The 27,913-nt window shown below is 49.4% G+C and overlaps 1 long non-coding RNA gene across 1 annotated transcript in view; it reads left to right on the top strand.

Annotated features, from left to right (window-relative positions):
• LOC138672102 (uncharacterized) overlaps nucleotides 1-27,913 on the top strand; it is a 228,836-nt gene that overhangs the window by 111,258 nt on the left and 89,665 nt on the right. The window contains exon 2 of the long non-coding RNA XR_011319579.1: nucleotides 19,279-19,372. This is a non-coding gene — a long non-coding RNA (uncharacterized lncRNA). The remainder of the gene's footprint in view (nucleotides 1-19,278; nucleotides 19,373-27,913) is intronic.

The raw sequence follows: 27,913 nt of genomic DNA, 5'->3' as shown, positions 1-27,913 counted from the left end.
GTGCATCATTAATGCTGTTCAAGGTGTGGCTCTTGTACCTTGCAACACCTGAGGGGGGGGTTAAAGGTAACCTTTGAAATTGGTTCAACTAGGCTTCGGCCTACACTCTGCTCCTCTACTCCTCCTGCTGACCCTAGGCTCAAACACCGCTAGTTTCTGCCCGGAACTGCTAGCTGCACAGAGAAAAACACCAGTCAATGTGTTCGTGGGGTTCAGCACCGCCAGCTGTTCCCCTGCTGTGTAGTTGGCATCGTGTCCAGCACAAGCCACGCTGGCACAACCGACCAAAAGCTGCCACCAGTGCAGGCTTCGGCCTACACTTTGCTCCTCTCCTCCTCCTGCTGACCCCGGGCTCAAACACCGCCAGTTTCTGCCCGGACATGCTAGCTGCACAGAGAAAAACACCAGTCAATGTGTTAGTGGGGTTCAGCACCGCCAGCTGTTCCCCTGCTGTGTAGTCGGCATCGTGTCCAGCACAAGCCACGCTGGCACAACAGAACAAAAGCTGCCACCAGTGCAGGCTTCGGCCTACACTTTGCTCCTCTCCTCCTCCTGCTGACCCTGGGCTCAAACAACGCCAGTTTCTGCCCGGACATGCTAGCTGCACAGTGAAAAACACCAGCCAATGTGTTAGTGGGGTTCAGCACCGCCAGCTGTTCCCCTGCTGTGTAGCTGGCAACGTGTCCTGCAAACGCCACGCAGGCACATGAACTGAAATTGAAGGGAGCCTGCCCCCCACCCCCCCAGGTGTTTCTATGTATAACAGCCACCTTGTACAGCAGTACTGCTGCATTTGTACAAGGTGGCTGACTTTTTCTCCTTGCCCACGTGGAACTCAACAAGTACAAAATGTGTCTCATTACAGACCATTACAATGTCCCTGAGGTGTGACTTTCCTTTTTAATGATACGCAGCACCCCCCTTGGTAGCGCTTCCCGTCTTCTGACATCATTGGTTGGCTTGTTGCGCCTGTGCGTCCGCTCTGCCTGAAACAATGCTCCTCGTTGTCTTATTTTGACTGCGAGGGTGTGATTGATGGGCACGAGCAGTGCATATCTTCACCTGTCTTAACTCATCTCCTTCCGCCTTCTTCAGACTGTGCAGCCTCATGGTCGCGGCATGCGAGAAGGGATCAGCAGAGGCCGCCCAGTCTGAAGCAGGTGTAAGGACGTGTGTGAGCGGCCAAAATATTTACTGCTCAAGGCCACGAATCACAGCACCGCAGTGTGACTTTATGAAAAGGCACTGTGGGTCTGGGATTTATGGCCATCGTTAACCGCACCGGCCAACATGAAATGAGGTCATAAGACGGGCAGCTCTAACAGGGCATTGCCAAGGGATAACACAAGAGCGCAGACTCCTGTACAGCAAATAACAACGCTCAGGAAGCTGCGCCAAGCACCAAGGCGTTATTTGGGACACCTGTGCTGCGTCTCCTTAAAAAGTCAAGTCACGCATCCACTACAGTTTGACTGTAGAATGGGCTAAATTGTGTACGTCTTTCATTCAGCGTGTGCAAGTAGACAAATTAATAGAGCAACCTTTCACTTGTGCAGCATTAATACTGCACAAGGTGTGTCTCTTGTACTTTGTAACACCTGAGGGGGGGTTAAAGGTTTCCTTTGAAATTGGTTCAAATAGGCTTCGGCCTACACTCTGCTCCTCTCCTCCTCCTCCTGCTTCAACACGGGCTCTAACATCGCTAGTTTTTGACCGCAAGTGCTAGCTGCACAGAGAAAAACACACGCCATTGTGTTAGTGGGGTTCAGCAACGCCAGCTGTTCCCCCACTGTGTAGCCGGCAAAGTGTCCTGCAAACGCAACGCAGACACAAAGCTGCCTCCAGTGCAGGCTTCGGCCTACACTCTGCTCCCCCTGCTTACCCTTAGCTCCAACACCGCTAGTTGGGGCTCTAGGAAGACAATCTTTAATAGGCAACGCATCTGGGTTCCAGCACTGCCAGCTGGTTCTCGGCAGTGTTCTTGTCACAGGTACTCCCTCGTGCCAAGCCTGGTTTCAGCACCGTCAGCTGTTTCCGGGTTGTGTCAAGCTCACTGAGACGCCTATGCTTGCCCCGTCGTGGTGCGGTCGGGTTAGCCAACTCCAGGGTGCCTCCAGTTTAGGAGCTTCCTATGTGGGCTGCGTGAACTGGTAGTCAAGGCTGGTTCTGTAGTGCCAGTAGGCCCAGCTCCCCCTGTAGGACTGTTGGGGTTCGGTAACTGCGGCTGCCTCGCGGCCTAGCTGTTCTCTCCTCTCCTGTGGGCCTTGGGGTCCACCACCTGGTTCCAGCACCGTCAGCTGGTTCCAGGCCGAGCCTTTGGCTTAGGTGCCTCCTCCTGGGTATCCGAGTTCCGCCAACGTCAGGCGGTCCTTGGTAGTGCTTTTAAGCGCGGGCACCTACAGCTTAGTAACCGGGTTCCAGCACCGCCAGCTGGTCCTCGGTCGTGCCATTGGCTCTTGCACACTGGGGCAACGCATCTGGGTTCCAGCACCGCCAGCTGGTTCTCGGCAGTGTTCTTGTCACAGGTACTCCCTCGTGCCAAGCCTGGTTTCAGCACTGTCAGCTGTTTCCGGGTTGTGTCAAGCTCGCTGAGACGCCTATGCTTGCCCCGTCGTGGTGCGGTCGGGTTAGCCAACTCCAGGGTGCCTCCAGTTTAGGAGCTTCCTATGTGGGCTGCGTGAACTGGTAGTCAAGGCTGGTTCTGTAGTGCCAGTAGGCTCAGCTCCCCCAGTAGGACTGTTGGGGTTCGGTAACTGCGGCTGCCTCGCGGCCTAGCTGTTCTCTCCTCTCCTGTGGGCCTTGGGGTCCACCACCTGGTTCCAGCACCGTCAGCTGGTTCCAGGCCGAGCCTTTGGCTTAGGTGCCTCCTCCTGGGTATCCGAGTTCCGCCAACGTCAGGCGGTAATTGGTAGTGCTTTTAAGCGCGGGCACCTACAGCTTAGTAACCGGGTTCCAGCACCGCCAGCTGGTCTTCGGTCGTGCCATTGGCTCTTGCACACTGGGGCAACGCATCTGGGTTCCAGCACCGCCAGCTGGTTCTCGGCAGTGTTTTTGTCACAGGTACTCCCTCGTGCCAAACCTGGTTTCAGCACCGTCAGCTGTTTCCGGGGTGTGTCAAACTCGCTGAGACGCCTTTGTTTGCCCCGTCGTGTTGCAGTCGGGTTAGCCAACTCCAGGGTGCCTCCAGTTTAGGAGCTTCCTATGTGGGCTGCGTGAACTGGTAGTCAAGGCTGGTTCTGTAGTGCCAGTAGGCCCAGCTCCCCCTGTAGGACTGTTGGGGTTCGGTAACTGTGGCTGCCTCGCGGCCTAGCTGTTCTCTCCTCTCCTGTGGGCCTTGGGGTCCATCACCTGGTTCCAGCACCGTCAGCTGGTTCCAGGCCGAGCCTTTGGCTTAGGTGCCTCCTCCTGGGTATCCGAGTTCCGCCAACGTCAGGCGGTCCTTGGTAGTGCTTTTAAGCGCGGGCACCTACAGCTTAGTAACCGGGTTCCAGCACCGCCAGCTGGTCCTCGGTCGTGCCATTGGCTCTTGCACACTGGGGCAACGCATCTGGGTTCCAGCACCGCCAGCTGGTTCTCGACAGTGTTCTTGTCACAGGTACTCCCTCGTGCCAAGCCTGGTTTCAGCACCGTCAGCTGTTTCCGGGTTGTGTCAAGCTCACTGAGACGCCTATGCTTGCCCCGTCGTGGTGCGGTCGGGTTAGCCAACTCCAGGGTGCCTCCAGTTTAGGAGCTTCCTATGTGGGCTGCGTGAACTGGTAGTCAAGGCTGGTTCTGTAGTGCCAGTAGGCCCAGCTCCCCCTGTAGGACTGTTGGGGTTCGGTAACTGCGGCTGCCTCGCGGCCTAGCTGTTCTCTCCTCTCCTGTGGGCCTTGGGGTCCACCACCTGGTTCCAGCACCGTCAGCTGGTTCCAGGCCGAGCCTTTGGCTTAGGTGCCTCCTCCTGGGTATCCGAGTTCCGCCAACGTCAGGCGGTCCTTGGTAGTGCTTTTAAGCGCGGGCACCTACAGCTTAGTAACCGGGTTCCAGCACCGCCAGCTGGTCCTCGGTCGTGCCATTGGCTCTTGCACACTGGGGCAACGCATCTGGGTTCCAGCACCGCCAGCTGGTTCTCGGCAGTGTTCTTGTCACAGGTACTCCCTCGTGCCAAGCCTGGTTTCAGCACCGTCAGCTGTTTCCGGGTTGTGTCAAGCTCACTGAGACGCCTATGCTTGCCCTGTCGTGGTGCGGTCGGGTTAGCCAACTCCAGGGTGCCTCCAGTTTAGGAGCTTCCTATGTGGGCTGCGTGAACTGGTAGTCAAGGCTGGTTCTGTAGTGCCAGTAGGCCCAGCTCCCCCTGTAGGACTGTTGGGGTTCGGTAACTGCGGCTGCCTCGCGGCCTAGCTGTTCTCTCCTCTCCTGTGGGCCTTGGGGTCCACCACCTGGTTCCAGCACCGTCAGCTGGTTCCGGGCCGAGCCTTTGGCTTAGGTGCCTCCTCCTGGGTATCCGAGTTCCACCAACGTCAGGCGGTCCTTGGTAGTGCTTTTAAGCGCGGGCACCTACAGCTTAGTAACAGTGTTCCAGCACCGTCAGCTGGTCCTCGGTCGTGCCATTGGCTCTTGCACACTGGGGCAACGCATCTGGGTTCCAGCACCGCCAGCTGGTTCTCGGCAGTGTTTTTGTCACAGGTACTCCCTCGTGCCAAACCTGGTTTCAGCACCGTCAGCTGTTTCCGGGGTGTGTCAAACTCGCTGAGACGCCTATGTTTGCCCCGTCGTGTTGCAGTCGGGTTAGCCAACTCCAGGGTGCCTCCAGTTTAGGAGCTTCCTATGTGGGCTGCGTGAACTGGTAGTCAAGGCTGGTTCTGTAGTGCCAGTAGGCCCAGCTCCCCCTGTAGGACTGTTGGGGTTTGGTAACTGCGGCTGCCTCGCGGCCTAGCTGTTCTCTCCTCTCCTGTGGGCCTTGGGGTCCACCACCTGGTTCCAGCACCGTCAGCTGGTTCCGGGCCGAGCCTTTGGCTTAGGTGCCTCCTCCTGGGTATCCGAGTTCCGCCAACGTCAGGCGGTCCTTGGTAGTGCTTTTAAGCGCGGGCACCTACAGCTTAGTAACCGTGTTCCAGCACCGTCAGCTGGTCCTCGGTCGTGCCATTGGCTCTTGCACACTGGGGCAACGCATCTGGGTTCCAGCACCGCCAGCTGGTTCTCGGCAGTGTTTTTGTCACAGGTACTCCCTCGTGCCAAACCTGGTTTCAGCACCGTCAGCTGTTTCCGGGGTGTGTCAAACTCGCTGAGACGCCTATGTTTGCCCCGTCGTGTTGCAGTCGGGTTAGCCAACTCCAGGGTGCCTCCAGTTTAGGAGCTTCCTATGTGGGCTGCGTGAACTGGTAGTCAAGGCTGGTTCTGTAGTGCCAGTAGGCCCAGCTCCCCCTGTAGGACTGTTGGGGTTCGGTAACTGCGGCTGCCTCGCGGCCTAGCTGTTCTCTCCTCTCCTGTGGGCCTTGGGGTCCACCACCTGGTTCCAGCACCGTCAGCTGGTTCCGGGCCGAGCCTTTGGCTTAGGTGCCTCCTCCTGGGTATCCGAGTTCCGCCAACGTCAGGCGGTCCTTGGTAGTGCTTTTAAGCGCGGGCACCTACAGCTTAGTAACCGTGTTCCAGCACCGTCAGCTGGTCCTCGGTCGTGCCATTGGCTCTTGCACACTGGGGCAACGCATCTGGGTTCCAGCACCGCCAGCTGGTTCTCGGCAGTGTTTTTGTCACAGGTACTCCCTCGTGCCAAACCTGGTTTCAGCACCGTCAGCTGTTTCCGGGGTGTGTCAAACTCGCTGAGACGCCTATGTTTGCCCCGTCGTGTTGCAGTCGGGTTAGCCAACTCCAGGGTGCCTCCAGTTTAGGAGCTTCCTATGTGGGCTGCGTGAACTGGTAGTCAAGGCTGGTTCTGTAGTGCCAGTAGGCCCAGCTCCCCCTGTAGGACTGTTGGGGTTCGGTAACTGCGGCTGCCTCGCGGCCTAGCTGTTCTCTCCTCTCCTGTGGGCCTTGGGGTCCACCACCTGGTTCCAGCACCGTCAGCTGGTTCCGGGCCGAGCCTTTGGCTTAGGTGCCTCCTCCTGGGTATCCGAGTTCCGCCAACGTCAGGCAGTCCTTGGTAGTGCTTTTAAGCGCGGGCACCTACAGCTTAGTAACCGTGTTCCAGCACCGTCAGCTGGTCCTCGGTCGTGCCATTGGCTCTTGCACACTGGGGCAACGCATCTGGGTTCCAGCACCGCCAGCTGGTTCTCGGCAGTGTTTTTGTCACAGGTACTCCCTCGTGCCAAACCTGGTTTCAGCACCGTCAGCTGTTTCCGGGGTGTGTCAAACTCGCTGAGACGCCTATGTTTGCCCCGTCGTGTTGCAGTCGGGTTAGCCAACTCCAGGGTGCCTCCAGTTTAGGAGCTTCCTATGTGGGCTGCGTGAACTGGTAGTCAAGGCTGGTTCTGTAGTGCCAGTAGGCCCAGCTCCCCCTGTAGGACTGTTGGGGTTCGGTAACTGCGGCTGCCTCGCGGCCTAGCTGTTCTCTCCTCTCCTGTGGGCCTTGGGGTCCACCACCTGGTTCCAGCACCGTCAGCTGGTTCCGGGCCGAGCCTTTGGCTTAGGTGCCTCCTCCTGGGTATCCGAGTTCCGCCAACGTCAGGCGGTCCTTGGTAGTGCTTTTAAGCGCGGGCACCTACAGCTTAGTAACCGTGTTCCAGCACCGTCAGCTGGTCCTCGGTCGTGCCATTGGCTCTTGCACACTGGGGCAACGCATCTGGGTTCCAGCACCGCCAGCTGGTTCTCGGCAGTGTTTTTGTCACAGGTACTCCCTCGTGCCAAACCTGGTTTCAGCACCGTCAGCTGTTTCCGGGGTGTGTCAAACTCGCTGAGACGCCTATGTTTGCCCCGTCGTGTTGCAGTCGGGTTAGCCAACTCCAGGGTGCCTCCAGTTTAGGAGCTTCCTATGTGGGCTGCGTGAACTGGTAGTCAAGGCTGGTTCTGTAGTGCCAGTAGGCCCAGCTCCCCCTGTAGGACTGTTGGGGTTCGGTAACTGCGGCTGCCTCGCGGCCTAGCTGTTCTCTCCTCTCCTGTGGGCCTTGGGGTCCACCACCTGGTTCCAGCACCGTCAGCTGGTTCCGGGCCGAGCCTTTGGCTTAGGTGCCTCCTCCTGGGTATCCGAGTTCCGCCAACGTCAGGCGGTCCTTGGTAGTGCTTTTAAGCGCGGGCACCTACAGCTTAGTAACCGTGTTCCAGCACCGTCAGCTGGTCCTCGGTCGTGCCATTGGCTCTTGCACACTGGGGCAACGCATCTGGGTTCCAGCACCGCCAGCTGGTTCTCGGCAGTGTTTTTGTCACAGGTACTCCCTCGTGCCAAACCTGGTTTCAGCACCGTCAGCTGTTTCCGGGGTGTGTCAAACTCGCTGAGACGCCTATGTTTGCCCCGTCGTGTTGCAGTCAGGTTAGCCAACTCCAGGGTGCCTCCAGTTTAGGAGCTTCCTATGTGGGCTGCGTGAACTGGTAGTCAAGGCTGGTTCTGTAGTGCCAGTAGGCCCAGCTCCCCCTGTAGGACTGTTGGGGTTCGGTAACTGCGGCTGCCTCGCGGCCTAGCTGTTCTCTCCTCTCCTGTGGGCCTTCGGGTCCACCACCTGGTTCCAGCACCGTCAGCTGGTTCCGGGCCGAGCCTTTGGCTTAGGTGCCTCCTCCTGGGTATCCGAGTTCCGCCAACGTCAGGCGGTCCTTGGTAGTGCTTTTAAGCGCGGGCACCTACAGCTTAGTAACCGTGTTCCAGCACCGTCAGCTGGTCCTCGGTCGTGCCATTGGCTCTTGCACACTGGGGCAACGCATCTGGGTTCCAGCACCGCCAGCTGGTTCTCGGCAGTGTTTTTGTCACAGGTACTCCCTCGTGCCAAACCTGGTTTCAGCACCGTCAGCTGTTTCCGGGGTGTGTCAAACTCGCTGAGACGCCTATGTTTGCCCCGTCGTGTTGCAGTCGGGTTAGCCAACTCCAGGGTGCCTCCAGTTTAGGAGCTTCCTATGTGGGCTGCGTGAACTGGTAGTCAAGGCTGGTTCTGTAGTGCCAGTAGGCCCAGCTCCCCCTGTAGGACTGTTGGGGTTCGGTAACTGCGGCTGCCTCGCGGCCTAGCTGTTCTCTCCTCTCCTGTGGGCCTTGGGGTCCACCACCTGGTTCCAGCACCGTCAGCTGGTTCCGGGCCGAGCCTTTGGCTTAGGTGCCTCCTCCTGGGTATCCGAGTTCCGCCAACGTCAGGCGGTCCTTGGTAGTGCTTTTAAGCGCGGGCACCTACAGCTTAGTAACCGTGTTCCAGCACCGTCAGCTGGTCCTCGGTCGTGCCATTGGCTCTTGCACACTGGGGCAACGCATCTGGGTTCCAGCACCGCCAGCTGGTTCTCGGCAGTGTTTTTGTCACAGGTACTCCCTCGTGCCAAACCTGGTTTCAGCACCGTCAGCTGTTTCTGGGGTGTGTCAAACTCGCTGAGACGCCTATGTTTGCCCCGTCGTGTTGCAGTCGGGTTAGCCAACTCCAGGGTGCCTCCAGTTTAGGAGCTTCCTATGTGGGCTGCGTGAACTGGTAGTCAAGGCTGGTTCTGTAGTGCCAGTAGGCCCAGCTCCCCCTGTAGGACTGTTGGGGTTCGGTAACTGCGGCTGCCTCGCGGCCTAGCTGTTCTCTCCTCTCCTGTGGGCCTTCGGGTCCACCACCTGGTTCCAGCACCGTCAGCTGGTTCTCAGCAGTGTCTTTTGCTCTTGTACCTTCTGCTCCCCATCCTGGTTCCAGTACCGTCTGCTGGTTCCGGGCAGAGCCTTTGGCTTAGGTGCCTCCTTCTGGGTATCCAAGTTCCACCAACGTCAGGTGGTCCTTGGTAGTGCTTTCAGGCACGGGTACCTTCTGCTTAGTAACCGGGTTCCAGTAACGTCAGCTGGTCCTCGGTAGTTCCATTGGCTCTTGGACCTTCGGCTAGCCATCCGAGTTCCAGTTCCATCAGCTGGTTCTTGGCATTTTCTCAGCCTTCTTGTACCTTCTGCTACATTTCCAAGTTTAAGACCCTAAAGTCGACAACCCGGAAGACCACCCCGATGACGACGACCCGGAAGACCACCCCGATGACGACGACGACGACCCGGAAGACCACCCCGATGACGACGGCGGAGACGACGACGGCGGAGACGACGATGGCTGAGACGACGACGGCGGAGATGACGACACTGGAGACGACGACCCTGGAGACGACGACAAGGAAGACCGAGAAGCAGAAGAACAAGAGGCTGCAGAACAAAGAGCAGAAGAACATTAAGCATAAGACTTAATATCAGAGCAAAAGATATTATTTAAATTATATGCAGAAGAAGACTAAGCAGTGTATGGGGGTGAGACCGTTCCTCATCGTGGTGCCCCTGGATAAAGCCTGATGCTGCAGGCCAAACTGAACGCGGACAAATGTAACTTTTGTGACTGGCAGAACGGAAGGTGTAATCTTCCAACTTTTATAGATAACAACTACGGGAATGCCTGTCACAAATGAGAATATGATGAAGAAGTAGAATAGGAAGAATAATAACAGTGGAATAAAAAGAATATGTAGAATAGGAATAATAATAATAGTTGAATAAAATGAATATGAAGAATGTAATAAAAAACAAAATAGGTAGAAGATGAAGAAGAAGATGAATAAGGTGAAGAAGAAGTTGATGTCAAAGATGCTGATGATGATGAAGATGAAAGTGTGGGAAAAGTAAAAAAAAAAAGAAAAAAAAAGAAGGGGAAGGGCGTGGAATAGTGAAACATCAATATCTGACAAAATAAAAAAAAATTTACATACTCAATATCTTTTTCACTACGAACGTCTTAAAAAAAAAAAAAACATGCTATTCTATTTGATTGGGCTAAACCTCATTGCCTTTAATGTCTCCGCCACCTCCCACAATACATCCTACATTATTCTTAGTTGTTTTCCTTGATGTAGAATGAACCTACAAGGAAAGAAAGGGTTTATTTTAATTCCGATATTTTGGTCCCATTGACTTGCATTGGGATCGGGTATCGGTATCGGCGATATCCGATATTTTTTGAATATCGGCCGATCCCAACCGATACCGATACTTTCCGATATCGGAAGGTATCGCTCAACACTAGTTGCAAGATATTGAGGTGACAAAAGTAACGTTTTGACATAATCGTGTATCATAATAGTACAATCTCTCTTTGAGTCTTTGTGCTTAGAGGTAGTATGACTTTTTTGGCTCTTTTGGGAGGAGTAAGTAGTTTTACCTTTGAAAAAGAAGTGAGGCACTGGCACAGGGTCCCTCATAGTACAATGAAGTGTCTCAGATGGTGGTGGTGCACAACCAACGTCAAACACACCATCGTAATATGAGGGGCCCTGTTCCAGTACCGCCGCCCACGAGAGAGTGTTCCCCCCAGCTCGAACAGTGCTCTACCACTTGCAAATCTTACCTTTCCCTGCTCTACCACTGTGTAGTCTGTGCTGTTAAATCCTTCAATGGCACTGCCAATACAAATTTGTTGAAATGATAAATGATAGTTAAAATATACAGGGGCCCTGGCCTCCATTTAGACCAGTTAATACTTTGCGCCAACTACCACTGTCTGCTACTCAGCAGAGGAGCCCACCCCTGTACCTAGCTATGCCACCAGTTTATTTATGAACATTTTTTTGGCTGACATTTAGCCCACTTTATTATTTTGGCCTACTAAATGTGTCAGCCACTTATTACAGTTTTCCTCCACTGAACAAAGCAATGCCGCCTGTGTACTACTGTTACCAATTTTGAACTGAATTTAGCCAAATTTTTATTTTAGGCCTACTCAGTCTGTCTGAGCCACTTATAACAGTTGTCCTCCACTGAACAAAGCAATGCCACCTGTGTACTCCTGTTACCAATTGTGAACTGCATGTATCCTACTTTTCTAATTTAGGCCTACTAAGTCTGTCTGAGCCACATATTACAGTTGTCCTCCACTGAACAAAGAAATGCTGCCTGTGTACTCCTGTTACTAATTTTGAACTGCATTTAGCCTACTTTTTTTATTTTAGGCCTACTAAGTCTGTCTGAGCCACTTATTACAGTTGTCCTCCACTGAACAAAGCAATGCCGCCTGTGTACTCCTGTTCCCAATTTTGAACTGCATTTAGCCTACTTTTTTATTTTAGGCCTACTCAGTCTGTCTGAGCCACTTATTACAGTTGTCCTCCACTGAACAAAGCAATGCCACCTGAGTACTCCTGTTACCAATTTTGAACTGCATTTAGCCTACTTTTTTATTTTAGGCCTACTAAGTCTGTCTGAGCCACTTATTACAGTTGTCCTCCGCTGAACAAAGCAATGCCGCCTGTGTACTCCTGTTACCAATTGTGAACTGCATTTAGCCTACTTTTTTATTTTAGGCCTACTAAGTGTGTCTGAGCCATTTATTACAGTTGTCCTCCACTTAACAAAGCAATGCCGCCTGAGTACTCCTGTTGCCAATTTTGATCTGCATTTAGCCAACTTTTTTATTTTATGCTTACTCTGTCTGTCTGAGCCACTTATTACAGTTGTCCTCCACTGAACAAAGCAATGCCGCCTGTGTACTCCTGTTCCCAATTTTGAACTGCATTTAGCCTACTTACTTACTTGGGCCTAGTAACTGTGTGAGCCTCTCATAACAGTTGTCCTCCTCCGCTGAACAAAGCTATGCCGCCTGTGTACTCCTGTTAGCAATTTTGAACTGCATTTAGCCTACTTTTTTATTTTAGGCCTACTAAGTGTGTCTGAGCCACTCGTTACAATTGTCCTCCACTGAACAAAGCAATGCCATCTGTTTAGTCCTGTTACCAATTTTGAACTGCTTTTAGCCTACTTTTTCATTTTGCGCCTATATCTGTGTTTCCTCCTCATCCTGCCCATTGCCCAGCCACTGCTAGATGAGTCTGCTGGTACATTGACCCAGACCACTTCATTCCCTTTACACTCTACACAGCCAGAATCTGACTCTGCTTAAAATCAGGTTCCCCTTCCCGCATACTATACCACCTTGCATGGGGACAAAGAGTAAGGTGCAGATGAAAGTGCAGGTTCCTTCATCAGGTGGGGGGCATACTCGTTGGCACTGGCACAGGGCCCCTCATAGTACGTAAAAGTGTCTCTGGCACTGGGAGGCACCACCCGCCATCAAACACACCGCTGTACTATGAGGGGCCCTGTGCCAGTGCCAACTAGTGGGCCCCCCTGCTTGCTTAGGATTACAGCACTTGCAAAGTTGAAATACTTACCTCTCCCTGCTCCACCGCCGTGACGTATTCCGCGTTTCTTGGGCCCACGAAAATCTTGAGCCGGCTCTACCCCCCACAACTTTAGCCAAATGCGCCCCTGTTTTCAATGCCTAACTATTATTAAAAAGTAAATTATGATTGCCAAGCTTAAGAAATACAAATTTATGTTTTTGGCATTAAAATGGGCACTGTAGGTGTTTTCCTGTCCTCAACTTACTGCTGACTTTCATTCCCCATTGACTTGCATTGGGTTTTGTGTTTCAGCCGACCCCGACTTTTCGCAATAATCGGCCGATTTCACCCGACCCGACTTTTGAGAAAGTCGGGTTTCACGAAACCCGACTCGATCCTAAAAAAATAAAAGTCTTTCAACTCTAGACCTGAGATTGGGTCGAAATGTTATGTACGTTGCCTCAATGTCCTGCACCAAATAATTATCTCTGAACATATATCTGCCTACCATCACATGATTTGAAATAAAATAATTAGCATTTTAAAATAAGGGTATGTCATGAATTTTCCCCAGGTGCGTCACAGACATTTATAACATTGAGCCATGAATATAACAACAAAAATGTATTTTAGCCCCAAATTTTGCATTTTCATAAGGGCAATAGGAGAAATTGCACCATGAAATTTGTGATGCTATTTCTCAGTACGCAGATACCCAATATGTGGGGGAAAACTAATGTTTGGGTACACAGCAGGGCTTGGAAGGGAAGGAGGGCCATTTACATTTTTGAAAGTATAATTTGCTGGAATAATTTCTGGATTCCATGTTGCATTTGAAGAGGACATGATGTTCCTAAAGAGTGTAAGCCCCACACAAGTGACACCATTTTGGAAACCGGACCCCTCAGGGAACTTAAAGTATCTGGATGTGTGCTGAGCACCTCAAACCCCTAGATGCTTCACAGTTTATAACGTAAAGCTGTAAAAATAAAAACAAATCCCATTTTTGGTGTAAACATTTTCATTTAGTCCCACAATTTTTATTTTAACAAGGTAAACGGAGAAAATGGACTTCAAATTGTGTTGTGCAATTTCCTCTGAGTATGCAGATACCCCATGTGTTGAAAAACTACTGTTTGGGTCCAAAGCAGGGCTCAGAAAGGATGGAGTAATTTTTTGGAATGCAGATTTTGATGGGAAGGTCTGCAGGTGTCATGTGGTGTTTCGAGAGCTTCTGATGTGCCTTAACAGTGGAAACCCCCCCAAAAGTGACACCATTTTGGAAATGAGAGCCCTCAAGGAATGTATCTAGATGTGTGTGGTGACATCTAGATAAATTCCTTGAGGGCTCTCATTTCCAAAACCTTGAACCCACAGGTAATTCACAGAAGTTTATAGCGTAGAGCCGTGAAAATAAAAAAATAACATTTTTTTCCACAAAAAAAATTATTTTAGCCCTAATTTTTTATTTTCACAAGGGTAATAGAAGAAAATGAAACCCAAAATTTGTTGTGCAATCTCTTCGGAGTATGCTGATATCCCATATGTGGTCGCAAACTACTTTTGAGGCACAGTGCAAAGCTCAGAAGGAAATAAGTTATTGGAGATAAGATTTTGCTGAAATGGTTTGAGGGTGTCATGTCATTTTGACAGAGCCCATGGGGTGCCATAAAAGCAGAACCCTCCATAAGAAACACTATTTTGCAAGCTAAATCTCTTAGTGAATTTGAATTTATCTAAGGGTACAGTGATCATACTGATTTTATACCATTGGGCAAGGAAGAAAAAAATAATTACATTTTACAACCCAAATTTTGTTTAAGGTCCAGATTTTACATTTTACACTGGGAAATAGATAAAATGGCACCAAAGTTAGTCCCAAAATGTATTCTCTATGCAGTCTGAATGTAGAAATACCCTGTATATGTCTGTAAAGTACTACTTAGCCATACAATGAGACTTGTGAGGGATGGGGCGCTATTTGCCTCATGCAGGAAATATTTTCCTAGAAGAGTTTGCGGCCTCCATATACAGAGCCTCCAAGTGGTAGAAGAGCAGAATCACCCCTCAAGTAATCCCATTTTGGAAATGATAACCCTTTGGGAATTTATCTACAGTTGTAGTGATGATTTTGACTCCATGGGTGTTTTCCAGAAACACGCAGCAGTGGATGTTGCGAAATGAAAATTGCAAACTGTTGTAGTGATAAGAACATTGTAGTGGCCAGTTTGTTGTAGTGCCTGTACACTGTGCCCAGTTCATTCACCTGTAAATTAGGCAGGCTCCCTTTGCTACAGAAATGCCAAACATATGTAGGTAACTGCAGTTTAGGCACACTGTGGGTCTCAGAAGGGAGGGGGCATTTGCTTTTGGGAGCACCAAATTTGCTGAATTTGATTTCTTGGGGTGTGAGGAGCCATTTTGCTTTATCCGAGTCTTTGTATTACAAGTCCATGGAAGTCTCTTATATTTCCGTTAACAGATGACAGACCTGAGTGTGGAATTGCTTTTTTCGTGCTTTGAGTTTAAGCTTTTGTTGGGAAAATTTTAACCCCTTTACCCCCAAGGGTGGTTTGCATGTTAATGACCGGGCCAATTTTTACAATTCTGAACACTGTCCCTTTATGAGGTCATAACTCTGGAACGCTTCAACGGATCCCGGTGATTCTGACATTTTTAAATCATAAAATATTATACTTCATGTTTGTTAGGGTTGGCGGAACGCACCGAGGATATACATATATATATGTATAAATAGGTGCATTCGCAACCCGGGGTCCACCGTGCAGGAGAGGAACCTGCTGCTGGCAAATGGCGGCGCTATATGGCGGTATCAGCGAACTCTGTTAACTCCATGGAGTCGCTGGAAATAAGATGCTGTGCCCTGTTAGTGTCACAGGGGAACACAGCTAACTGCTGAGCTGGAGGCAGTCAGTGGTCACGCACCCAGAAAAGCATACAAACAGTCCTCACCGGAGGAGCCGTATTCTAGGGGCTTATTTCAGCCGGGTCCCTGAATACATACATGCAATACTCCTCACCGGAGGTGCTGGCATTCTAGGGGTTTATTTCAGCCGGGTCCCTGAACACACACATACAGGCACAACCACAATTAACAAGCTTATGACATGAGGTGATACTAGCGCATGGCCGTGCGGCCATGCAAACCTTTTATAGCTGCAGCATGTACAGGACCTTCCAAGAAAGACCAATGGAAGGCTGCCACAGAACTTGATCAGGTACAGGGCCTTCCTGGAGAACCAATGGAAGTCGCTGCAGTACCTGAGCATGTGACCCTAGACCTCCACTGAGAGATCTTACCCTGGGCATGCTCAGTGTGTGCAAAGCAGGACTTAGTCCCAGAAAAGCCTGCTTGCCGCAGACCAGTGCAGGGTACAATAGCAGAGCCTGAAAAGGCAGCAGTAACCCTTTGCACAGTATCAGGCTGAGTGAGACGTTGGGACCGACATCTCCGCTGAGCAGGCTCCACTGCGTCTGATGCAGAATGGGAGACCGCAGCAGACACGGCTTGAGATTCCCCCTGTGCATCGGTGGGAACCCGACTCCTAACAATGTTAGTGGTAAAATTTCCTTGACATTACTTGAGTTTATTTGTGAAAAAAATGGAACTTTGGTGAAAATTTCAATATTTTCCAACTTTGAAATTTCATGCCCTTAAATCACAGAGATATGTCACACAAAATACTCAATAGGTAATATTTCCACATGTCTTCTTTATATCAGCACAATTTTGGAACCAATTTTTTTTTTGTTAGTGAGTTATAAGGGTTAAAAGTTTACCAGCAATTTCTCATTTTTACAACACCATTTTTTTTAGGGACCACATCACATTTGAAGTCACTTTGAGGGGTTTATATGATAGAAAATACCCAAGTGTGACACCATTCTAAAAGCTGCACCCCTCAAGATGCTCAAAAACACATTCGAGAAGTTTATTATCCCTTCATGTGTTTCACAGGAATTTTGAAATTTAAAAAAAAAAATGAACCTTTAACTTTTTTTCACAAAAAATTTACTTCTGATAACATTTGTTTTATTTTACCAAGGGTAAAAGGAGAAATTAGACCCAAAAGTTGTTGTAAAATTTGTCCTAAGTACGCTCATACCCCATATGTGGGGGTAAACCACTGTTTGGGCACATGGCAGAGCTCAGAAGGGAAGGAACGCCATTTGACTTTGCAATGCAAAATTGGCTGGAATTGAGATGGGATGCCATGTCTCGTTTGGAGAGCCCCTGATGTGCCTAAACAGTGGAAACCCCAAAAAAGTGACCTCATTTTGGAAAGTAGACCCCCTAAGGAGCTTATTTAGATGTGTGGTGAGCACTTTGAACCCCGAAGTGCTTCACAGAAGTTTATAATGTAGAGCCGTGAAAATTAAAAAAAAAAAAATTTCCACAAAGATGATCTTTTATCCCCTAATTTTGTATTTTCCCAAGGGTATATGGAAAAATTGGATCCCAAAAGTTGTTGTGCAATTTGTCATGAGTACGCTAATACCACATATGTGGGAGAAAACTACTGTTTGGGAGCATGGCAGAGCTCGGAAGGGAAGAAGTGGTGCTTTGGAATGCAGACTTTGATGGAATGGTCTACGGCCGTCACGTTGCGTTTGCAGAGCCCCTGGTGTACCTAAACAGTAGAAACCCCCCACAAGTGACCCTATATTAGAACCTAACCCCCCAAAGAACTTGTCTAGATTGTGGTGATCACTTTGAACTCCCACATGTTTTGCCAAAGTTTATAACACAGAGCCGTGAAAATATTTTTTTTTTTCCACAAAAATGATTTTTTAGCCCCCAGTTTTGTATTTTCCCATGGGTAACAGGAGAAAATGGACCCCAAAAGTTGTTGTCCAATTTGTCTTGAGTACGCTGATATGAGGGGGTGAACCACTGTTGGGCGCACGGCAGAGCTCAAAAGGGAAGGAGCACCATTTTACTTTTTCAACGCAGAATTGTATGGATTGAGATCGGACGTCATGTTGCGTTTGCAGAGCTCCTGGTGTGCCTAAACAGTGGAAACCTCACAATTCTAACTCCAATTCTAACCCCAACACAGCCTTAAGCCTAATCCCAACCCTAACCACACCCCTAACCCCAAAACACACCTAACCCTAATCCCAACCCTAACCGCACCCCTAACCCGAACACACCCCTAACCCTAATCCCAACCCCAACACACCCCTAACCCCAACACACCCCTAACCCTAATCCCAACCCTAACCATACCTCTAACCCTGACACACCCCTAACCCAACCGTAAACTAAATCCAAACCCTAACCCTAACTTTAGCCCCAACCCTAATTTTAGCCCCAACCCAAACCCTAATTTTAGCCCCAACCCTAACCCTAACTTTAGCCCCAACCCTAATGTTAGCCCCAACCATAACTCTAACTTTAGCCCCAACCCTAACTTCAGCCCCAACCATAACCCTAACCCTAATGGGAAAATGGAATAAATACATTTTTTTATTTTATTATTTTACCATAACTAAGGCAGTGATAATCGAAGGTTTGATTTACTATTTATAGCATGTTTTTATAGCTGGTTTTTATGTTTGGCAACTGTCACACACTAAAAGATGCTTTTTATTGCAAAAAATTTTTTTGCATTACCACATTCTGAGAGCTATAATTTTTCCATATTTTGGTACACAGAGTCATGTGAGATCTTAATTTTTGTAGAACGAGTTGTCGTTTTTATTGGTATCATTTTCGGGCACATGAAATTTTTTGATCGCTTTTTATTCCGATTTTTGTTACTCAGAATGAACAAAAACCATCAATTTGTGAATTTCTTTTGGGGGGCGTATATACCGTTCCGCGTTTGGTAAAATTGATAATGCAGTTTTATTCTTCGGGACAGTATGATTACAGCGATACCTCATTTATTTATTTTTTATGCTTTGGCGCTTTTATACAATAAAAACTATTTTATAGAAAAAATAACCTGATGAAAAACATGATCGCAGCGTTTCGGCGGCATAGGGAAGCATCGTGCAGAGAGGGGGTTCCCTGCGTGCTTCCCTGAGACCCCATAGCTGTGCCATATAGTGCTCTGCACCGTTCATTATTGCCCCATAGCTGTGCCATATAGTGCTCTGCGCCGTTCAGTATTGCCCCATAGCTGCCATATAGTGCTCTGCGCCATTCAGTATTGCCCCATAGCTGTGCCATATAGTGCTCTGCGCCGTTCAGTATTGCCCCATAGCTGCCATATAGTGCTCTGCGCCGTTCAGTATTGCCCCATAGCTGTGCCATAGAAAGCTGTGCCATTGCTGCTGCTGCTGCTGCTGCAATAAAAAAAAAGCCATACTCACCTCCCTTGCTTGCAGCTCCCAGCGTCTGGTCCCGGCATCTCTCCGCACTGACTGATAAGGCAGAGGGCGCCACGCACACTATATGCGTCATCGCGCCCTCTGACCTGAACAGTCAGAGCGGAGCAACGCCGGGAAGATGGAGCGGCGCCCGGCGGCTGGAACGGGGACAGGTGAATATAAAATACTTACCTGGTCCCGGAGTCCGGCTCCCTCTGCCTGTCACACGGTCTTCGGTGCTGCAGCCTCTTCCTCTATCAGCGGTCACCGGCACCGCTGATTAGAGAAATGAATATGTGGCTCCACCCCTATGGGAGGTGGAGCCGCGTATTCATTTCTCTAATGAGCGGTCCCACGTGACCGCTGAACAGGGGAAGAAGCTACAGCACAGAAGACCGTGGGAGGGCAGGGGGAGCGCCAGGATCGCTGGGACTAGGTAGGTATACCTCAGCGCCATCTCCCCCTCACCCGCCGACCCCACCGCTACCGTGACTCGAGTATAAGCCGAGAGGGGCACTTTCAGCCCAAAAATTTGGGCTGAAAATCTCGGCTTATACTCGAGTATATACGGTATATATCTTTTTTATGTTTTGACGCTTTTACACAATAAAAATTATTTTATTGAAAAATTAATTATTTTTGCATTGCTCTAATTTGAGAGATATAATGTTTTTGCTTTTCCACAGATAAGCCACCTTACAACTCTGTTTTTTGCAGGATAAGTTGATGTTTTCAGAGACTACCATATATACTCGAGTATAAGCCAGCACGACTATAAGCCGAGGCACCTAATTTTGCCATGGAAAACTGGGTAAGCTTATTAACTCGAGTATAAGCCGGGTATGTATTGCCCCCTCATTCCTATCCAGGTTTGTGTGGTTCCCCCCATCCTGTCCAGCTCTGTGTGGCTCCCCCTGTGTGGCTCCGCAGTCCTCATATGCATGGCTTGGCTCCCCCCACCATCCTTGTATGCATGGCTCCCCTGTCCCATCTTGCATGCATGGCTGGGCTCCGCTGGGCTCCCCCGTCCTCCTCTGTCCTCCGTCCTCCGTACTCCCTCGTCCTCCTCCATCCTCCCCCATCCTCCTCTGTTCTCCCTATCCTCCTCCATTCTCCCCAATCCTCCTCCGTCACTCATCCTCCTCACACCATTGCTTAACGTCCCTGCACCTCTGTCCCGGCGGCGCGGCAGCTTCTTCCTGTGCTGAGCAGTCATCTGGTACCACTCATTAAGGTCATCAATATGGGCTCCACGCCTATGGGAGTGTAGTCACGTCCATATTCCTGACCTTAATGAGCGGTACCATGTGACCGCTCAGAACAGGAAAAAGCTGTTGCGCCAGGACAGAGATGCAGAGACGGAGATGCAGTGATAGAGGGTGAGTATTGAGGTCTTCGGGAAACTGACAGCTGCAGCTGTCACTGTGCTACAGCCACCGTCTCCCTGCTCCCCATCCCCCACCGGATTTTTGGACCATGACTCGTGTACAAGCCGAGGGAGGCACTTTCAGCACAAAAAAATGTGCTGAAAACCTCGGCTTATACATATATATAGTATATTTATTTAGATTTGTCTTTTTGTTTGTGTTTTATTTCACTTTTTGTTTGGTGGTATGATAGTAAAGTATCATTTTTTGCCTAGTTTTTTTTTTACGGTGTTCACTAAAGGTGTTAGCTAGTGGGGCAGTTTTATAGATTGGGTAGTTCCAGATGCAACAACACCAAATATGTATATTTTTTTATAAAAAAAAAAAAATTACTTATGGGCACAATATATATTTTATTTTTTTTATTTAGTGATTTTGTTTATATTTTTACTTTTTTTCACTCTGTTTTCACTGTTCTTTACTTTTTTTAATTTGTTCCAGTATGGGACTTTCACTTTTTGCAGGCTGAACGCTTTGAAAGCAAAGCATTCCTATGCTTTACAAACTGTCAGCGCTGCAGTGACAGACACATGACTGCGCATTCCAAGATGGGACCTCCGAGATACCAGGCCTCACCTACCCCTCGATCCTTATACCCCGTGACTATTAATACCCTTAAATTAAAACACGACAATTATTTCTTTTGGATAATTTGGCCACAGCGGCCATTTTATTAATAACAAACATAAACAACCATTTATACATTTGTATAAAAACTTGAGGGGAGGGTTCTTGGAGCTAATAAATCTGGCACCTAATAGGCAAAAGCCCAAAACCAACATGAAAAACCCTTCTTTACCCTCAGCCGTAACCACCAGCTCAAGGGCACCATGTAACCCGTTTACCGGGCAAACCAACCCCAAAGCTCCCGAGGTAAAATCCCCGTCCAGAGCCAGTAAACCAAAGCCAGATCAACCCCATGAAACCAACTCCAAGAACCCCGCCCCCCGCCAACCAGCCACTGTGACAACAGTATAACATAAACCCTTACAAAAAACCCAAGATTAGCCCTTAATTCCCCCAATTATCCCCCCGTTACCCTTACAAAGCGCCCAAAGCAAGGACCAAAACAAGGGAGGGTGGGTGGGCTTCACAGGTCGGATACCTAACAGTAATGGCCCCCTTTCCCGCACTTTTCCATAACCCGCCCCATAACTCTGGGCCACCCCCGTACTCCTCCCCCATCCCCTAAACCAATCACCTCTCCCTGCATTATTATTTAAAAATTGCTCCCCTGCGTTCCCTTGGCAACGCAGTCATGGGGGGCTTTCGTTAACTCCGTTCCTACAGCCCCCCCTCTTGACTGCGCATTCCAAGATGGGACCTCCGAGATACCAGGCCTCACCTACCCCTCGATCCTTATACCCCGTGACTATTAATACCCTTAAATTAAAACACGACAATTATTTCTTTTGGATAATTTGGCCACAGCGGCCATTTTATTAATAACAAACATAAACAACCATTTATACATTTGTATAAAAACTTGAGGGGAGGGTTTTTGGAGCTAATAAATCTGGCACCTAATAGGCAAAAGCCCAAAACCAACATGAAAAACCCTTCTTTACCCTCAGCCGTAACCACCAGCTCGAGGGCACCATGTAACCCGTTTACCGGGCAAACCAACCCCAAAGCTCCCGAGGTAAAATCCCCGTCCAGAGCCAGTAAACCAAAGCCAGATCAACCCCATGAAACCAACTCCAAGAACCCCACCCCCTGCCAACCACGAGCAGCACTGAACACCTCAGGCTCGCGAGTGCCCCACCACCGCCATGGCCCTCTCTACCCCTTCTTGAATTGACAACATCCACAAATCCAGGCCAATATCGTTCAAATGAACGCCATCACTCCTCCAATAATTTCCAACACCAGCTTCCAACTCAAAGTGGCGAACCGCCACCCCCCCATTACGAGAAACAAAACTCGCCACAGCCCTGTTTAGCTTCACCCGGGCCCTATTGATACCCTTCATGGAGCGTACCGCCCTCCACGTTTTCCTGGGCACTATGTCAGACCACACCGTAACCATCCCTGGAAAGGATACCCACAATCGTAAAAAATCATACCGTATGTCCCGAATTAATTCTCTCACTGGCTTAGAACCCAAATCATTACCACCCAAATGTACCACTACAATATCCGGGGAACGATCCAAACTAACCGATCTGGAAAACTCTGTCAAAAACCCTCGCCACGACATGCCCCGAAAACCCAACCATCGGACCACCACCACCTCCCTCTGAAATCCCAATTGCCTACCATCTTGTCTAACATTGGCACGAATCGCCCCCCAATGCACAAAAGAATGTCCGAAAATCCACGCCAGAAGTGGGGTCCGACTTGCAAAATACAACGATAATTAATACCCCCACAAAATCAATTACGCACATAGGATAAATAACGATTCGACGACCACCTACCAATACGACGAATAACCTCCGGACCCAGCCCCAAACCAGCCGCCTCAGATGCTGCCCCAATTCGAAATGAATGTGTCCCAAATGACAAGGGATCCAGGCCTAAACTTGTCAACGCTTGTCTCAAAACTGCCGTAAACTGGAACCGCGATAAAAATTCACCCTGACGGTGCCGCAAAAGTGGGCCAGACCTATCTGGACCCAATCCCCAATAATCTTTCAAACACCGATAGGGGCACATCGCCCCCCCAATCACTTTTCCTAACACCACACGTCTTCCTTTCCCAAACTGATCGGTCTTTGACCGCCGAATCCAAAAGGCAACCCCACCTGACCAAAATTCAATATCCTCCGCCAACAAACACCCGGGTGTAAACCTGCTAGGGGAAACCAACTCCCCTATTCTCAACGCCCCAAAAAAGGCCAACGAAAACGCCAGTCGAAACAGAACGGCCTCGTAGTCAGAACTGCAAACTTCCCCCAATGCTACTCCCAGACGCTCCAACATCCCGAAAAATATGGGCCGTCGAGTATCGCAAGTTGAAAAACCCTTCCTAAAACCTTTTAATGCCTGCCGAATCAAGAAATCCTTAGTGACATCGACGGAACCCTGGAACTTAAAACCAAAAGCAACACCAGCTATAAATTTGTTCAATTTTGACACGGACCAACCCCATTCTTCCGCCGATCCAATCAAAAGCAAAATCGCCATCACCCTGTCACCATCCGATTCAACTGAACCCAACTGTTCCAACCACCCTTCCCACAAATGCCAAGACGCCTCATAACCTGACCACGTCCTTCCGGACACTGAAGACTGTATCAGCCGACCTCCTCGTCCGCAACAATCTGCCACAAATGAAAAGGGCATGTTGTTCCTGCGTCTTCCGCTTCTGGAGCCAACTCCCGGAAACGTTCCCACTGTAAACGAGACAGAGCATCGGCTATAGAATTTTGAACGCCGGGAACATGTACAGCCGAAATCCATGCATTCAACTCCAGGCACCGCAAAACTAACTCCCGAACCAATTTGATTACCGGAGGAGATGATGACGACAGACTAGAGTTGAGCGACCTTGACCTTTTTAGAGTCGAGCCGGGTTTCGCGAAACCCGATTATCTCAAAAGTCGGGTAGAGTGAAATCGGCCGATTATGACGTAAAGTCGGGATCGACCGAAACACGAAACCCAATGCAAGTCAATGGGGCAGCATAGTCGGCAGTGAGTGGGGGCCAGGAAAACACCTAGAGTGCCCATTTTAATGTCAAAACCATCCATTCTTCTTAATGAAGCTTGTCTAGCGTAATTTACCTTATAATAATTGGAAGGCATTTGAAATTGGGGGTCATTTGGCTAAAGTTGTGGTGGGTAGGGCTGGTTCAAGTAATTAGTGGGCCCAGGAAATCTGGACCACGTCACGGCAGTGGAGCAGGGAGAGGTAAGTATTTCAACTTTGCAAGTGCTGTGAACCTGAGCAAGCAGGGGGGGCCCACTCGTTGGCATTGGCACTGGCACAGGGCCCCTCAAAGTACAGCGGTGTGTTTGCAAGGCGGGGGCGCCTCCCACCGGCAGCAACACTTTTGCGTACTATGAGAGGCCCTGTGCCAGTGACGTCGCCAACTAGTATTCCTCCCCCCAACTGATGAAGGAGCCTGCACTTTCATCTGCACCTTCCTCTTTGTCCCCGTGTAAGGTGGTATGGTATGCGGGAAGAGCAACCTGACTTTCAGCAGGGTCACAATGTTGTTGTGTAGCGTGCACGGGGAATGTTGCGTTATGGGTCAATGTACCAGCAGACTCATCTATCACTGGCTGGGCAATGGGCAGGATGAGGAGGAAACACAGATATAGGCCCAAAGAATAAAGTTGGCTAAATGCAGTTCAAAATTGGTAACACAGGAATAACCAGGGGGCATTGCAGTGGAGGACAACTGGAATGAGAGGCTGACACAGAGAGTAGGCCCAAATCAGTAAGTAGTCGAAATGCAGTTCAAAATTGGCAACCGTAGTAAACAGGCGGCACAGCTTTGTTCAGTGGAGGAGAACAGCAAGGAGTGGCAGACACCGATAGTAGGCCCCAACCCAACTAGTAGGCCAAATGCAGTCTAACATTAACAACTACTTAACGAGCGCCTGAAAACGGAATTTCAGGACAGGAAACCAGGAGAACAGCAAGGAGCGGCAGACACTGTTAGTAGGCCCCAAACCAACTAGTACGCCAAATGCAGTTGTTCCATTTAACCACAATTTAACGAGAGCCTGAAGATAGAAGCTCAGGAAAGGCAACCTGGAGAACACCTTGGAGTGGAACACACCATCTCTCTCCACCCCATACCCATTTTGTAGACCTAATGCAGTGTAGTTTTCTACAACTACTAAACGAGAGTCGGAAGACCAAAGCAATGGCAAGGAAACCTGGGGAACACCTTGGAGTGTAACACACCATCTCTCTCCACCCGATACCCATTTTGTAGGCCTAATGCAGTGTAGTTTTCTACAACTACTAAACGAGAGTCTGAAGATCGAAGCAATGGCGAGCAAACCTGGAGAACACCTTGGAGTGTAACACACCATCTCTCTCCACCCCATAGCCAATTTGGAGGCCTAATGCAGTGTAGTTTCCAACAACTACTAAACGAGAGCATTAAGATCGAAGCTCTGGAAAGGCAACCTGGAGAACACCTTGGAGTGGAACACACCATCTCTCTCCACCCTATACCCATGTTGTAGGCCTAATGCAGTGTAGTTTTCTACAACTACTAAACGAGAGTCGGAAGACCGAAGCAATGGCAAGGAAACCTGGGGAACACCTTGGAGTGTAACACACCATCTCTCTCCACCCGATACCCATTTTGTAGGCCTAATGCAGTGTAGTTTTCTACAACTACTAAACGAGAGTCTGAAGATCGAAGCAATGGCGAGGAAACCTGGAGAACACCTTGGAGTGTAACACACCATCTCTCTCCACCCCATAGCCAATTTGGAGACCTAATGCAGTGTAGTTTCCAACAACTACTAAACGAGAGCATTAAGATCGAAGCTCTGGAAAGGCAACCTGGAGAACACCTTGGAGTGGAACACACCATCTCTCTCCACCCTATACCCATTTTGTAGGCCTAATGCAGTGTAGTTTTCTACAACTACTAAACGAGAGTCGGAAGACCGAAGCAATGGCAAGGAAACCTGGGGAACACCTTGGAGTGTAACACACCATCTCTCTCCACCCGATACCCATTTTGTAGGCCTAATGCAGTGTAGTTTTCTACAACTACTAAACGAGAGTCTGAAGATCGAAGCAATGGCGAGGAAACCTGGAGAACACCTTGGAGTGTAACACACCATCTCTCTCCACCCCATAGCCAATTTGGAGGCCTAATGCAGTGTAGTTTCCAACAACTACTAAACGAGAGCATTAAGATCGAAGCTCTGGAAAGGCAACCTGGAGAACACCTTGGAGTGGAACACACCATCTCTCTCCACCCTATACCCATGTTGTAGGCCTAATGCAGTGTAGTTTTCTACAACTACTAAACGAGAGTCGGAAGACCGAAGCAATGGCAAGGAAACCTGGGGAACACCTTGGAGTGTAACACACCATCTCTCTCCACCCCATACCCAATTTGTAGGCCTAATGCAGCCTACTTTCCGACAACTACTAAACGAGAGCATGAAGATCGAAGCTCAGGAAAGGCAACCTGGGGAACACCTTGGAGTGGAACACACCATCTCTCTACACCCCATAGCCAATTTGGAGGCCTAATGCAGTGTAGTTTCCAACAACTACTAAACGAGAGCATTAAGATCGAAGCTCTGGAAAGGCAACCTGGAGAACACCTTGGAGTGGAACACACCATCTCTCTCCACCCTATACCCATGTTGTAGGCCTAATGCAGTGTAGTTTTCTACAACTACTAAACGAGAGTCGGAAGACCGAAGCAATGGCAAGGAAACCTGGGGAACACCTTGGAGTGTAACACACCATCTCTCTCCACCCCATACCCAATTTGTAGGCCTAATGCAGCCTACTTTCCGACAACTACTAAACGAGAGCATGAAGATCGAAGCTCAGGAAAGGCAACCTGGGGAACACCTTGGAGTGTAACACACCCTCTCTCTACACCACGGAAGGGCTGATTCTTAGGAAGGAAGGCTGTCGGAAAGAAGCAGGGCGCGTCCGAGGGTGATTATATTCTTATTAGGTATATACTCACCCTCGGACGCGCCCTGCTTCTTTATTTGTAATGAATGTTTATTTGCAATGTGGTTTTGACTTACTCTATTTTTTTGGTAAATAATGACTTTATTATTTTCATTGTTTTGCATCTTCTTGGCAATAATATAAAGAAGACGCGACAGGACAACACTCGGTGGATGCCATATCTATGTTTTAAATTGAAAAAAACTTTCAGTTAACTACTTGCAGGAGAAAGTTATTGTAGCTGGTGGCCATTTTTAGTACTGTACCAGATTTTTGTTGTATGTGTTTGTTTTTAATGTTAAAATGTCTGCATTTGATATCTCTCCAGTATTTTCTTTTTTATAAGCAAAATACTTATTTTTATATTTTCTGATGTTGGTTCCAGGGGAACACGGGCAGCAGTAGACAGGTCAGTGGAGGCCTAGTGGAAGGAGGGACCGCAGACAGGCTTCGAAGCCCTAACATAATAAATTGGGCTGGCTGTAGGCAATTTAAAATTGGTTCCAGGGGAACACGGGCAGCAGTAGACAGGTCAGTGGAGGCCTAGTGGAAGGAGGGACCGCAGACAGGCTTCGAAGCCCTAACATAATAAATTGGGCTGGCTGTAGGCAATTTAAAATTGGTTCCAGGGGAACACGGGCAGCAGTAGACAGGTCAGTGGAGGCCTAGTGGAAGGAGGGACCGCAGACAGGCTTCGAAGCCCTAACATAATAAATTGGGCTGGCTGTAGGCAATTTAAAATTGGTTCCAGGGGAACACGGGCAGCAGTAGACAGGTCAGTGGAGGCCTAGTGGAAGGAGGGACCGCAGACAGGCTTCGAAGCCCTAACATAATAAATTGGGCTGGCTGTAGGCAATTTAAAATTGGTTCCAGGGGAACACGGGCAGCAGTAGACAGGTCACTGGAGGCCTAGTGGAAGGAGTGACCGCAGACAGGCTTCGAAGGCCTAACATAAGAAAAATGTCAATACAATGGTATTGACAGTGCCAGGCATTGAAGGATGTCAGCGCATAGACTAAACATTGGTGGAGTTGTGAGAGAAAATTTTGCAAGTGGTAGAGCACTGTTTGACCTGCGGGGGGACTGTCTTGTGGCCGGCGGTACAGGCCCAGGGCCCCTCATATTACAACGGTGTGTCTGACGTTGGGTGCGCACCACCACCGCCAGACACTTTATTGTACTATGAGGGACCTAGTGGCAGTGCCGTCGACCAAAAGCGGGCACACCTACCTCTTCAGACAAACAGTACTCTCACGGGTGCTGGCGCCAAGTGGCGATACCACGGCCCCGTGTGGGGACTTTGGCCATTT

Source organism: Ranitomeya imitator, chromosome 3 (genome assembly GCF_032444005.1).
Source record: "Ranitomeya imitator isolate aRanImi1 chromosome 3, aRanImi1.pri, whole genome shotgun sequence".
Lineage (NCBI taxonomy): Eukaryota > Metazoa > Chordata > Amphibia > Anura > Dendrobatidae > Ranitomeya > Ranitomeya imitator.
The sequence above is the reverse complement of the archived record's forward strand: the minus strand, read 5'-3'. Positions and strand labels throughout refer to the sequence as shown.